We start from the raw sequence: 12,645 nt of genomic DNA, 5'->3' as shown, positions 1-12,645 counted from the left end.
ATTTTGCTTATCGTGCACAAGTTTATCACAAGTAAATGACAAGCGCAATGCGAGCTTACATCGCGCTAGATCCAGTCTATAGATCTAGCGCAAATATTTGACTAATCTATATTTCGCGCTAAATATTTTTTTACCTGGATATCCGGGTTTCGTAAATTATATAATGAACTTGATAGCGCTACGTCTAGCGCATCCCGCAAAAGTTAAGCACAAATAAATCATTAGCGCCATGAGCGCTTAGAAAGATAGCCCTAATTCTTTCTCGAAATAATTGACTTCGTTATTTTTCGTGCAGTGAGCCGCCAAGAACGGGATGGGCGATGATTACGCTTAAATAACGGACGGGTGCGTGTGCTACTCGTCTGACCGCTGTCGCCACAATCGTTTTCCTTGTCTCGCCTGTTAAATAAATTTTAGTGCGATGCGCGTTAGGTAGCGCAATAAAATATTTATTTAATCGCTTTCGCGTTTCGTAAAAAATCTGACGAAATGAATTTTCGATAAAGTATAGGCCTAGCGCATCCGGCATCGCGTGCTATAGTGAAGCGCAAGTAAATTATTAGAAGCCTACTACGCGTTTAAAAGTGTATGCTGTTATTTCCGCTTTGCCAGCAGCCTGAAATAGCGGACAGGCGACATAGCGCTAGATCTAGCACGAATTATTTGACTATTTTAGCGCTAATGTCCGTCTCTGAGCGAAGAACCACCTGTCTATACTGTTTTAGGCGGCTCACTCCGCGCAAATAATTAATTCAAAAATATCGTGCTAGATCTAGCTCATTAATTTTTTTAATAGAATTGAATTTTTTCTTTATTATTATGATAAAATTCATGGCAAAGAATAATAAATAACAATAAATAGCAAATTGTGCGTAAGTTTATCTTAATTAAATCATAAGCGTCATGCTCGCTTATTAGCGAGAAATCTAGCGCGAAATATTTAACGTAATTATTTTCATGGAGCGAGCTTCTGAAACAGTGGACAGGCGACGCTTAGCGATAAAGTAACGTGTGATGCTCAAAATTTGGCGCAATTTATTTCAGCCGGAAATTTGCCAGAAGTGCGACAGTTCAATTTAGCCTACTTGATTATGATGCGCGGTAAGCAGCGTTAAATATTTATTTCAGTGCTTGCGCGTTTCATAAATAATAGGATGAAATAAATTAGAATAAATTTAGCGCAACGTGCGCAAGTTAATCAAAAAAACATTAGCACAATTCGCGCTTACATAGCACTAGATCTAGCACGAATTAGCCTATTTGACTTCGTAATTTTTCGAGCTCAAGATTTTTTATAGCGGTTTATCTTCGTTTCATAAATTATACTATATTAAACTTGATTGCGATTAATTTATCGCATCCCTCAAAAGTTAAGGAAAAATTTATCGTTATTAGCGCCATGCTCGCTTATATAGCAATATAGATCTAGCACGAAATATTTGACTTTGTTTTTTTTGTTCACTGAGCAGACGGGCGGCACTTAGCGCTAAAATAATGGGTGGCCGGATCCGTGATAAGCACTAAAATAACGGACAAGCGTTCGGTACTCGTCCGACAAGTCACCGCAATCGTTTTCATTGTCGCGCCCATTTAATAATATTTGATACGATGCGCGTTTATTAGCGCAAACTATTTATTTCAGCGCTTGTGCGTTTCGTAAATTTACGAATTTAGCGCTTCGTTCACAAGTTAAGTACAAATAAATTATTAGAGCAATTGACTTGATTGCGATGCGCGTTATTTTTGTATGATATGTAGCGCTAAATATTTATTTTAGCGCTTATATCGCTCTTTTATAATATGATGGAATTAATTGCGCGTAATTTAGATCATCGCGCGAAAGATAATTTCAATTTATTTTTTAGCGCCATGCGCGCTTAATATATAGCGCTAGATATAAAACGAATATATATATCTAAAACAACTTTCAGCATTCATAAATTTTCTCATAAATAAAATATTAAATATATCTAAAATAAATCTGACTGGATATAAAATATATCGCACATATGTAATCTTCGCGTTTACCTTTCGCTTAGTAGCGCTATATATAATAGTCCCTTGTCTATAAAGCGCAAAGGGCTAAAATGGGGAGGAGTTTGTTTGTGTATCTGTCTGTTTGTTTGTCTGTAGGTGTGAGCGCACGCTGTGATTGGTCGAGCTTACCACCGGAGGCAATACGTCATCACATCTATCTTACAAGGATACCACCGGAGGCTATGCCGCTCTACCCTGCGAATTTACCCCCGGAGGCCGTGCGGGATTTCTCTACCCTACAAATTTACCGCCGGAGGCCAAGCGTGAATATCCTATGTCAGGCAATGCGTGAACATCTCTACCCTACAAATTTACCGCCGGAGGCTAATTGAATCTAGCAAAGGTTACACAATCTTAGCAGCTGACGGTGTAGTGGCTATGGCTCTGGCCCTAAGATGTCAAGTATGGTGGTTCAAGCCCACTCCCGCTTACATCGTTTATCGTGACAAACGGCGTGTTAGGGGATGGATAGGTTCAGCCAAGGTGCGGTCCCGACGATATGTCGTGATAGAAAATTTTTCACGCAAAAAACACGGCGTTGACGCAAAACTAATATATATTTTTTAAATGGATAAATTTTAATCTGAAATAGCATAATGGTTATAGCACTGGCCTTGGAAATAAATAGATTTATGGTTCGATTGACATGGTTCGATTGAAATTATAGCCTTACTTTTTATAAGGATAATTTTTTTTACGGATGCTTTTGTTAGCCATGACTCGGACAAGTCAAAATTTCGCAAAAAAAAAATTTTTACACAAAACTAAACAGTAAAATTAAAGAATATACATATTGAAAAAAAACAGCCGGAAGCAATGCGTGAAAAATTCTACACTACTAATTTACCGCCGGAGGCAAAACGTTAATATCCTCTATCCTGCAAATTTACCGCCGGAGTCAATATAACACAGCCTCTACCCTGCAAATTTACCGCCGGAGGCCATGTGTGAATATCTACACATTAAAAATTTACCGACTTTTTAAGCAACGTATCCAAGCTCCAACAATGAAAATGGGAAGAATTTTCAAAAAATGTTTTTTTCAAATCTTGAAGTAAACTTGATAATTGCTTTACGCTAAGGTTTAAGTTTTTTAAAGTAATGCTAAGATAAAAAGAAAAAAAAAATTCAAAAAATGTGCAACCCTCAACATATGCTCTGCGACTTAAGATAAGGCTGTGTCTGAAATTTTTTATGTCACCCATACCATTAAAACAGACATTTTTTTAGAAAATTATGAAAGGGAATATAAACGTTTGGACGTTAATGCTGTGAATTGAAAAGGGATAAAATAAATGTATAACAAATATAAGGAGGCAATGTAATAAAAATAAGGAAAACTTAAGACATGTCTTTGTCTCAATTTTTTATGTCACCCATACCATTAAAACAGAAAATGTTTTATAAAATTATGAAAGGGAATATAAACGTTTGGACGTTTATGCTGTGAATTGAAAAGGGATAAAATAAATGTATAACAAATATAAGGAAGCAATGTAATAAAAATAAGGAAAACGTAAGACATGTCTTTGTCTGTTACATGAAAAAGTTTCAGACAAAGCCTTGTCTTAAGTTGGAGAGGACATGTTGGCCGATGCGCGAAGTGCTATATCCGAAATGCATAAGTGCTGCAATAAATCGCCAAATCAGCCAATTGCCAACCTACTAGATGTCATGATATCTTAGTATTATCCTGGCTCTCGATTAACAATTTTATTGATACATCCGGCCAACTTTTGTGTTAGTCCATTCCACTTTGTACGTAATCTATTTATTGCAATTAAGAAATGTTATTTTTATTGTTTTATTAATTATTTAGGCTAATTTCATTATTGATGCTGAAAAATTTGGAATTCCAAGGAATTCCATTGGTTTTTTTGTTATGGTTTACAATCTACTGGTATTGCAACACTACCATGTAATACATTTTTTACTGGTGAAGAATTTGTAATGGCAATAGAAGAAACTAGGGAGAAAGAATTAATTCAACAAGTAACGCCAACAGTACATGGCTACCTAACCACCATGTTAAATGGTTATTATAATATTTTCTTTTGATTTTTTAACTAATGGTTCATTTAGTATTTTTTTTAAATAGAATCTTTATCAAGAACACACAGAGGGCTATAGGGCTCTTTGGGATCTCTTTTATTTAGCCGATTTATCTGGCAACGCAGCATGGCTCTAGACTTATTTGAGGGAAGAACGGGGAGAAGAGGGAGAATGGGACGAGTGGGAGGGAGGAGGGCGTACGAAAAAAAGGGGACCCACGTTTCCTCTTCTCCCCCATTCGTCCCATTCTCCCTCTTCTCCCCGTTCTTCCCTCAAATAAGAATACCAGCCATGCTGCGTTGCCAGATAAATCGGCTAAATAAAAGAGATCCCAAAGAGCCCAATATCCAGCACCAAAAGGAGGACGATCGAAGACCATGGAAGAAATTGACATTAACGATTGTTTATTTAATTAATTCTTCACTTTTAATCTTAGAGTTCAAACTTTATAGCTAAAAGCTCATCTTTCTTCCTAAATTCATTTGAATTCTTTCAAATTCTTCAAATTTGCTTTTTTGTTTGCATTTATTTTTACTTGTTAGCTGCTTTCTCTTTTTTTCTCTTATGTTTTTTTCATTTTTCCATTGTGTGTGTGTGTGATGGGGGGAGAGGAGTGGGCTCCTTCTTTTGGCACTCCTTGTCCAAAACCAACAAAAACACCAAACCAACGGCGCGAAAAAGAAAACGAAATGTAAATGTAATTTAAATTTGTTTTCTTTTTGTTTTCTGTGTGATTTTCTATGGCTTCGTGGCAATTGTAGGAAGCAACACGTTTCCGGCTCGAAGTTTCCCACCGGACGGGACGACGTTTGCCCAGGTGACGCTGGGCGACAAGATTTCCAACGTCATACCGCCGTAAAGCTACTGGAACATGCAGTTCTACCACGCGCAGATGCAACGGCAACGGCGAATGCATTTTGGGCCGATTCCAGTGCAAATCCGGTTTCGGCGGAGATGATTGCAGCGAGAGTGAGTCCTTTTGATTTCTTTTTGGATTCGGCTAATTTGATTTAAATCTAAAATCGACTTGATTGTGTTTTTTTCAAGGTGTGTGCCCGGTACTGTGCAGCGGACGGGGCGACTACATCAACGGCCAATGCCAGTGCAATCCAGGCAGGAAAGGCCGCGAATGCAGTTTGAAACACGACGAATGCGAAGTGCCGGATTGCTCCGGCCACCGAAAATGTTCCGGCGACAAATGCCTCTGCGGATGCGGCTTCAAAGGCGAATTCTGCGACATTGGTAACTTTGAATTTGTTTCAATCATTCATTTCTTTTGCTATAACCACTACACCATTGCTGTTTCATAGAATTTTTTTACAATTTTTCAAATAAATATTATTTTTGTGCGTCAATGTCGTGTTTTTTCTTGCGTGAAAAATTTTACATTACGATATTTAGTCGCTACCGATCCTTGGCTACACGTGCCCATCCTCTGTCACGCCGATACTTGAAATAAACGATGGTGGTGGGAGGTGGGCTTTAACCACCCTTCGTTTGCCTCACGAAGCCAAAGTCATAGCCACTACACCATCACCTACTGCGATGAAATAGCTGTTGCAAGAGTCCATATGCTTCCGGCGGTAAAATTTGCATGTGTGATATATCTCGAACGGCCTCTGGCGGTAAATTTGCAGGGTTCAGCGGACTTTTCCACTGACGGTAAATTTTTTAGGAAATAATTACTGGTGACGGATTGCCTCCGGCGGTAACTCGACCAATCAAAGCGTGCGTCCATCCAGACCGACAACCACACAAACAGAAACACAAACAAACTCTTCCCCCTTTTCGCCCTTTTTTCCGTTTTAAAGACCAAAGGCTAGTTGACAAACCAAGAATTTAAATTCATTTTTTATTTTTTTTAAATTTTTTTTTGTAAGTGGTTAACTGGCAAAGACCAAGTCAACACTAGGCTAAACAAACAAACGGTAATGCAATGGCGGGTGAAACCAAAAAAACCGCACGCAACAGACTTTTTATTTTTTTATTTTTGGTATATTCGATCACCCTTTTTCAACAATTATGCAACTCAGCCTACTGGCTGTCTATCATAGCAGAACGGGAAGAATTAAGAACCACCAACAGTTAAAAAAAATGAAAGGTTTACATATCCGCGGGATGCTATCGCCTCACGGTCGCGTGACACGATCAATCTGATTCGGCTCACAGTCGAAAACATGGAGGCGCAGCGGACGCCGAGAAAAAGACAAGACATCACCAAATGATGGGATGAAGAGGGGGGAAAAAAACCGAGCCTCATAAGGAGGAACGTTGAGAGAACAGATCGCGTAACCTCGCCCGACAGAATCAAAAGAAACGGAGGACGAGGGAAAAAATTAAATGCGCTGCTGGATATGTTGGTAATTGATGTACACTTTGGAGCTGTACTGAGTCCTTACTCGGCTGTTACGGGAATACCTAAATTTGTTACTTGTCGTCGAAATCTCATTTTGAAATGTTGCATAATTTTTTGGTTTCAATTGAAACGTGCGACGTAACGTTTGGGTCAGAGTTGCTCGTCCACTGATGCATTCCACCAAAAATCAACTATCGCGACGGTTTGCGTTAGATATTTCTCTGTCTTTTTAAAGATCTTTGTAATTCAATTTGTTGTCTGTCGGGCTATAGTTTACAATCGGACCTGGGTCATAGCGGTAATGGAGCATTTAGCTTTAACAAATTACTTTTTAGCCACTCTTATCAGGACGTGTACTAATATTTTTATTCTGGTTCCAACTCCAGTTTAATTGTGGTGGTGAGTGTGCGTTTTTCCAATGCCATGTTCTGAGTAAAAGGAAAGAAAGGAATCTCCACGTCATTGGAGATACATTGATGTTCAGTGTTTCCTCATCCAGAACATTGGCAGGAATTAGTCCACATCACTTTAACCAAATGAAATGTAAAGTAATGCCTTAAAAAAGAAAAAAGAGTTACCAACTTGATGGGTGTCAAGTTCACTATTCAAACGTACAGTAATATTACACGTAGACAAGTATGCAGCACACCAATGCTGTTTGTAGAGACACATTTCCTTTAGTAATAGAGTTCATTCAATGAAAATTGGTTAAACACTTGCAAACGATTATGTCAGCAAAAGATTGCTCATGTCTATTACGGTCTTTCGTTCAATGCCCAGGCAGTCATATGCATTGCCTGTGGGGCTTCACATGAAATCTTCCAAGTTAGGTAAAAAGAAAAAAAAACACGTTCCATCATGTGAAAGATTGAAACAATAATGAATATAGATCTCTCACTTTTGTACTTTTAATTCTTGTTTTGCTCACTATACATTTTTTACTGCAAAGGTTTGATGGCTGTCTTCGAATTATCCTGCAACTGCGCTGTTGTTTTCACTGCAAGTATATACTTTTTCTGCTGCAATTGAAACGCACGAAAAAGTGTTTGAGGTTGAGCTGATGACACAATATTTAGTGTACCGAGCCGGAGTCGCTACCGCCACTCGCTTTTGGCATTACTAAGCTGGTACTGATTGGTGACCCAAACCAACTTCCAGCAACTTTTCTTTCTCAGGTAACTTTCATGAAGACATTAACACACATTTACACTGAACACTCGAATAACCTCCTTTTTTTCCTTTTTCCCTTTTTTAGGTTGCCAAAGAAACAACTGTTGGAACAGTCACTGTTCAATCGTCTGTGTTCAATTAGGATGTCACCAGATGAGGAGAATAAAGAAGGTGTCACGGTGTTAAAGACGCAATATCGAATGGCAAAAGCTATATGCGAGTGGCCCTCGAATTTTTTTTATGATGGAAAGATGGTTACAGCTGAAAGCCTCATTAGGCACGGACCTTGCAATGAGTACAGGTAAATTAATCATTAAAACCGCTTTTTCTTCCCTATTCACACGTCTTTTCCAATGTCATCCAGGAAAGTGGACGCAAAGGTTAAAGTTTGCGAAACCAGTTCAGATGTCATGTTTACCCTATTTTATTTGGCCAGAAAGAAATGGCAGCAGCTCTCAACGCAGCTTGGAGTCATATTTCTCTCCTTCCACACTCGTGAGCGGCGTGCAGGGCTTGAGAAACTTTGTTTCCAAAATCTCACTTTTTTTCGATCTCCCCTCCTCAGCTATTCAAAGTTTACCCACTGCATCTGCGCCCTCCGCTCTCCGTGATGGTCTGAGGCTGTACCGGCGGTCGTCGGTCTTGAAGGTTCAACCAAGCCGGGTAGACTAAAAAATCAAAGCCATCAGCTTGCGGAGGTGCCGCCCGCCCAGTGTGGAATAAAATGGCCCAGTTTCCTTTTCTCGTCTGGCTGGGAGCAGTGATGCCAGATGTGGCCCGCACGACATCTAGCGGTCACGAATACAAGTGCATGATAACCCAACATCCACCGTCACCTCTTCAACATCAGAAAATGGTGGCATCATTTTCTGAAGAATCTGGGATGAATATGACTTGGTCATTAACACGGAGAAAGAGATGAAGCAGAGATATCGCCGTGTTAAAAAAATGACCAGCGTCATCCCCTTCTAAAATGTTGCCAGTTTGAAGAAACTCTAGTACCTTACCGGGATTGCCACTTTTTAAAAATTAACAGTCAGGGGACTTCTGTTTTGTAGCCGGTTGTAATGACAGTTTTTTTACGCCGGCCACAACAACACGACACGTTGAACAGACGACACGATCATCGTCATGGAAACAGAATTTTTCAACTCTTCAACTACACGGAAAAACTGGCACCCTTGGTAATCTACACAATTCCCATAATCTGGAAACCTTTTCAATTTCTTCTGCAGCGAGCTATAGACTCCACGGAGTCTTATTTTTCGTCGCGAAAAAAATTTGATTTGTTTCAAATTTTTATCGCATATTCTTCGTGTCATGAAGAATTCATATGCCAAAGGATTATTTTTTATAATGAGCAGTTCACCTTCAATAGAATGTTAAAGTTTCGCGCTTTTCATGAATTTTATGCGGCTTTTTTTATTTAAATTACTGCGAGGGTTATACATAATATTTAAAAAAAGCGTATCTTGAGAGGCTCCAATCGAGCAGCTTCAAGGCCAGCAAGAAGAGAGTTCCCATAGTCAATCTGAGAAAGGACACCAGCTGAAAACACGCAGAGCGCGAGAGGAATTTGCGAATCTTGAAATCCTTCGTAGTTTATAAAAGGCATTTCTGCATGCGTGTTGATTTGCTGCTGCATAGTGATGTGGCGATCGATGGTAACACCGAGATTGTGGATGGAGGCCAATGGAGAGATTGAGGCGTCTCCAATCACCAGGAGGAGGTCCTCTAGATTGCGGAGACTGGCCTTTTTTGCAGACGTCCAATGTAGCAGTTTTTGAGTCGTTAAATTTGATCTTGTTGTCAGCCATCCACCCCTTCGTCTCACCCGCACAATTAGATATCCTGGTGAAGGCCGGGCGTTGACCAGAATGGTCGGGCTGAAGAGGGAAGGACGTGTAAATCTGCTCATCATCAGCATAGAAATGGTCACTGACGGCGTGCTTTTCAGTTATATAGTGGATTGGACTGTTGTACAAAGTGAACAGAATGGGACCAAGAACCGATCCCTGCGGCACACCAAAAGGAAGGAGGACAGCAACGGAGTTTATGTCATATATAGAAACAGATTGGCAACAACCAGAGAGATAAGATTCAAACCAGGAGCAGACAGAGCCCGACAGGCCAAAGCAGCACATAAGCAGGTTGAGTAAGATTACGTGGTGGATGGTATCAAAAGTAGCGCTTTGATCAAGAAGGGCCAGGACGACAGCATCGCCACTGTCAACCACCAATAGCAGATCTTTACCAACCTTGAGCAGTGCCGTTTCCGTTAAATGATTAGGCCTGTAAGCTGACTGAATTGCGACGTAGAGGTAACAGGCTGTAAAGATGCTTTGAAAGTTGTTTGGCTCCCACACCCTCGATTAGTGTGGATAAGAAGGAGAGAAGAGACACGGGACGATAGTTGTTCAGGTCGTCAACGCACAGATCTGGTTTCTTCAGAAGAGAGGGAAGAAAGGCAAGCTGCATTTCATCAGAGAAGACGCCAGACGAAAACGAGAGATTCACTATAGAAGTGATAGTAATAGCAAGAACATCAGAAAATTTATTAAGAAGGGAGGTGGGAATCGGGTCACGGTAAGAAGACTTGGAGGGACATTCTTTAATAAGAGAAGATATTTCAGCAACGGACACATATTAAAAGAGGGAAAAAGGAGGAATATTTCTTGGAACTTCAGTAGCAGAAGATGTCATCAGATCACCTGTCTGGGGCCCTAATCGACATTTGTTACTTACCCTGGCTGCTCGAGTAGACATAAATAAAGATTATGGCAAATAGGTACCATTTAAAAATAAATGTAATTATTTCCGAAGCATTAAGTTTGCTTTACATGATCGAGTACGAGGGCGAGGGCGAGAGAGAGCAGGAGGACGAGCAGGAAGACGAGCAGGAAGGCCGGCTCGTGGGCTAGGTCGTGGGCTTCAAATCACAATCACTTGTCAATCACCTGTACAGTCCATTTGTTTCTATTCTATTATCTGTCTTTGTACAAATGTCACGAAAATCTTAAAAAACACCTGCCTTCAAAAATTTGAACAAAAGCTGTTGAATTTACTCATTGGAAACAGCAGGTCCAAATTGAGGATTTTATTTGTGCTGAGAATGTAGCCAATTAGTAGCTTCTGCAGATGTGAAACAGTTTTCATACTTCCTTAGCTGTCGCCAATGTCTCTTTTGAGGTACACCATTGTTAAATATACGTAAAGCTTCATTCCACTGCAAACAAGGAATTTTTTTCCATATAAAAAATTCATTAAGGAAAATTGGAAAACACAAAGTAGAAGAAAAACTTACAAGGCGTGTGGCAAGATATGGCCCAGTCATTGGTTTTGGCATTTCCATTTCCGGAAATAATTTATTTACTTATGATAAATAGACGGTAAAAAAAACAATTCCTATTTTATTGAATTTCATATATGTATGTGTGAGTTTACAGGTGTATCTCGTAATTTTCACTTGGCAAAGTAATCTTATCACCTGCACTGCTGTGAGCTGTCTATTTGGTGAAATGTTTATTTGTTACCTGTACAGGCTGACTGTACGTCTCGTGTCCCAGAGCAATTTAAGTAATTTTGTTGATTAATTTCCCTGCAATAAGGCAATAGATTTTATTAGTTGTTATTCAGGGAGGAGACCCCTTTGCTTAACCGTTGCCAGAATTTGAGAACACCTGAAAGTGTGAGCTTCATCGCTGTGATATCATGCCCATGGTGATTGATTCAAGATTTCAAGTTGAGCTGCTGAACTGGTGTAGTCCTGAAGTGTAACTGCAAGAAGACTTCTTGAAGTGGTAATTGTGTTGTGATTATTGGCTATAACCTGTGAAGCCTTGTGGTTTCGCAAATTTGTGTTCATGTCACTCTACATCAGAACTGTGATCTGATGTAGAAAATTAGTGACAGATCTTTCTTCTAGATAACAGTTTTTGTAAAAAGATAGTCATATCGTTGATCACAACAAAGGTTTGCTTCCATTGTCTTTTCTGAATATTTATAACTCAACTTGAATAATGTAATAAGGTATCATTATTATTATTTGTTTTTCTTGTTCATGCAGCACTTCAATTTTTGCTGAAAATTAATTAAATTTTGGTTACAGGTTTAAGTTTGCACTTTGCAGCCTATGCCGGTGAAGATATTTTGCATCACGTTATACTTTGGCTTAATTCTGATGCTGGTCGTGTTACCGAAGTTGTATCAAGTTTTTTGTTTAATTGTCGGTGTCTTTGCAGTTTACCTTTGCCTTTATATGTTGAGAAGAAACAATAAACGAAATATGGTGAATTTTTATGTCAAACCAATAATAAACATCCTCGCGATTGGGAAAGCAACGGGCAGAAAGTTTAGGGGTTGACTTAGACATATCTCAAAAGATGTTAAGTTTATAGTTGATGAAAACCTACCTTGGTCATGGCGCTCAGAAATTTGTTTAGTTATATACACAGAAATGATAATAACATATTTTGATTCCACAAGTAACTTCGGAAAGCCCATCGTTTGAATAGAAGCGTCGTCATCAATGCAGAATATTTACAGAGAGTTAGATATGTACTTACGGGAATAATACCAGAACTGTTCCTTATTTAAATCGTACTTGACGACATTTTTGTCGACGTCGCAAAAATAGAAGACTTTTAAAGTGAATGTCATTCAACAATAAGTTGTTTTCGGAAGCCTAGGAGTTAGTTCCAAAAGAGCATTCTCCGTTTCACAGTCGTAAAAAACGGGAAAAATTCTTTTCGCTGCAACAACGATACAAGTTTTTTCTCGGAGATGGCAAATTTTGAGAAACACAACTTCCCGCGTACTCTGTGATAAAATTTTTTTTGTGAGACAAAAATTTACATGATTATAAAGAACAAAGTTACCTGAATTTTGGTCTTTTGAATAGAATTGAAGGAGGGGTTGTATGTGAAAATTGCTCCTTCTTTGGTCCCGACATAAAGTTTTGCGACAGCTTTATTAGCAGCTACACAGGTCGAGACGTGGCTGCATTTCCTCTCATACATTTTCATGGCTTG

This window comes from Daphnia pulicaria, chromosome 6 (assembly GCF_021234035.1).
Source record: "Daphnia pulicaria isolate SC F1-1A chromosome 6, SC_F0-13Bv2, whole genome shotgun sequence".
Lineage (NCBI taxonomy): Eukaryota > Metazoa > Arthropoda > Branchiopoda > Diplostraca > Daphniidae > Daphnia > Daphnia pulicaria.
Note: the sequence above shows the minus strand (reverse complement) of the source record.